At 46.4% G+C, this 3,024-nt stretch overlaps 1 long non-coding RNA gene across 1 annotated transcript in view; it reads left to right on the top strand.

Annotated features, from left to right (window-relative positions):
• Positions 1–2,636: 2,636 nt before the first annotated feature.
• Positions 2,637–3,024, top strand: part of LOC104957034 (uncharacterized) — a 17,449-nt gene continuing 17,061 nt past the window's right edge. Inside the window, exon 1 of the long non-coding RNA XR_799622.1 lies at positions 2,637–2,647. This is a non-coding gene — a long non-coding RNA (uncharacterized lncRNA). The remainder of the gene's footprint in view (positions 2,648–3,024) is intronic.

Here is a 3,024-nt window from a genome sequence, read left to right as displayed (position 1 = left end):
CTATGAAACCTGGCATTGGCTCTCAAACACCTCAACCACGGCTCACTGCCTATGGGCTGTCGCCGACTATTAAAAGTTTGTGTGAGCCTCCCACGGGACCTTGGTCTCAGCCTCACCCCTGACCAGGCGCCGACAGTCGCACCGATGTCTGGCCACGCGGAAGTTACTGACCTTTTTCGTCCACAACACACGCTTTAAGTCCCTTTTTTCACGTCTGACGGTTACCTCCTGCACTAAAAAACCTGAGAAAGTGAACAATAAAACTGGTCCTCCCGTAACACAACGTTCAGTCAATTTCTACGCTATTGCAAGTACTTCCACCAACAGGTTTGACCATATTAAGTAGGCAGTTCCCGCAACTTAGTGCAGTCAAAAGTGGAAGAAAGCCTATTTCTGGTGTTGAATGCCGGACGGAACTGGTGGGCTCCATTCGTTACCAATTCGGCTCCGTAACACGACTCGCAAGAAACTAATGCTCTCCGTTTGAACTTTAAGTACTTGTTTTCCGTTGGTCACAATCTTATTCAGGTTGTCTTACCTACGTCTAAAACGAAGTACCACCTACAATGCTCTCGTGAACTATCTGAACTTGTGTTTACGAACGTCCGCCGCGTGGTTCAACATGCGTCCATATACTGTCGCATACACGGTCAATTCAACTCGACAAGAACACCCCTGCGTCGAGCGCCCCTCCACTACGTCGCGTGAAAGCAACAGACTTTTTACCAACGCTATGGGGTTGTACAGCGTCTGTACTGTCGCCAAGTTTCTTTTGATTAATCCTGAACGCCCTCAAACTCGTGCGAAAAGTCTAAAAACCACTTGACCTCTTCTGAAGTTTCAAAAGACCGAGCGGTAAGGTGGCGCTTACGGAGACTAGACCGGGCAGTGAAGTGACTTTATATCTGAACGTCACACGTGAGCAAAACTTCCCCTTTAAACGACGTCGAACGAACTCTGTGTAAAATAGCAAATGAAACGGTCCACATGGGGTTGAACTGTCGGAACGCGACGCCTTTCACAACACGTACAAACTGGTGCATATAAAACTCGTCAAAAGAGAGCCATACTCGTAGTATGGTTTCGACGCGAGTTCCGAGTGCGTGTTCGTGAATTTACTGAGGACTTTAACCACGGTGAGTCCGAAACTGGGACATAACGTACGTGAATATCACTCTTCGATTTTCTACGTCCCAAAGTCCTCGTTTTGTGGTCACCCAATTGGGTGAATTTCACGACGTATTCTGTGACGTGGGACTATATCATAGGATTTTATAAACAAAGCACGCTACTTTCTTCACTTGTCACACACTAAAGACCAGTTATTACTGTCATTGAAAGTCAAGTATTCAATCCAAAACAACTTTTAACAAGTACCGAACGGTCGGAAATATAATAGTTATTCACTTTACTCGGATGGTCCGTCCTGTCATCATGGAGTTGGGAGAACTTTCAAAGGAGAGTTAAACCAGGTTAGTAAACCACTCAATCATGTCCTAATTATCAATTTCTACTGTTAACAGATAAACCTTCCGCAAAAACAAAACAAGTAAGGGTCATATACTGAATTACAACAACATACCGCAAAAAAACAACTATGCGGTTCAGATTTACACGAACATGACAATAACGTGATTTCAAGTGATTGAATTTGTTTCTTTTGTTAGACTTAACACAGTAAAAAAACAATAATACGATACTAAAATGGCGAGGCCGGTGAACCCTTATCTAAAAGAGGTACACCGGGACTCAAAATTTTACTCAAACTGTGGGACCCGGGATCCCGATAATGGACAAGTATACCCGGGATTTCGTGACGAGGTAATAGACATAGTTTACTTTATTACTCACGGTGGTTTACTGGTGGTTAAGGTTTGACGTAATAATTGAAACTCCAATAAATGTCAGAATTTAATAATTACACCTGGTGTTTGTACCAAATGTTTAAGGTGGACAGTTCTTAAGCGATAAAAATTATGTATTAACGAGACGTTTGAACGATCTCTTGTAAAAACTACTTGTAGAAGTCCCAATATCCAGACGCTCTAAGACCGGTTTTTCATGACGACATGTAAAGTGACATTTGGTCGAAGAAGGCGTCCCCCGCAGAACGGGCGGTAAACTGCGGGAATGAAGGCAGCCTGCGGGACTTGCGGCTCGACTCCGGCAGTTTTTTTATAATTATTAACGCTCCTTTCTAGCTCTCAAAATAACGAACTTCATTGTGTTCCTTTTTCGTTCCCCTGCGTGAGGGAGACAACCTCACCGTTTGTCCTCCCCAGACCACCCCACACAAAAGCCTCATAACTTCTAGCAAAGGGGCGTAGGCTTCCCGGACGATGTCATGTGGTGCCTTGCACGTGCTAACACCTCGTGCGCGGCACTCGACCTCGCGAGTCTCGGAGCCGTCGCCGCTTTGAACTCCGAGGCAACATTGACACCGTGTACTTCTCGGAAACCCCGGCTTTGTCGCCGGCGAAATCCTCTCCGTCTCGGCTTGTACTAGGCCCGAGATGATTGCATTTTTCTGTCCATAGTTATTAACCTGCCGAGTTCAGTTTTAAGTTTGGGGGAGGGCGAAGCCCGCACCCTGCGGAGAGTCGGGACCAGACAGGCCTTGGTGCACGACATATTGCTAAAATTAGTAGTGGTTTTCAGCTGCAAAATACTAGGCTAGTCTTGAGTCGACAGACCGTGAGTGTATGTATGTAAATCGAAGCCAAATCCTTGCACGAGCGCACAATGTCCCTACCAGCGCCCAAGCGCCGATGGCGCCGAGGCGACGTCTGAGAGGAGTTTACCCCTCGTCGCCTAAGGCCCGCCCCCCGACGCCCGGCACGTGAGGACAGCCTCGTCCTCTGTGTGCACAGTGACTCGGGTTTTCGCCTTAGGCTCAGTGTCTCTAGACGAGTAAACTTCCATGCAGTTATGTATGCATTGTGATATAGATATAATTGTGCTTTTTCAAGAATTGTATACAAATAACAGATACTGTTTAACGCGCTCCCACTACGACATCCCTGG

Source organism: Notothenia coriiceps, unplaced genomic scaffold, assembly GCF_000735185.1.
Source record: "Notothenia coriiceps isolate Sejong01 unplaced genomic scaffold, NC01 NC01_scaffold00026424, whole genome shotgun sequence".
In the NCBI taxonomy this organism is placed as follows: Eukaryota; Metazoa; Chordata; class Actinopteri; order Perciformes; family Nototheniidae; genus Notothenia; species Notothenia coriiceps.
Note: the sequence above shows the minus strand (reverse complement) of the source record. Positions and strands in the feature narration are given on the sequence as shown.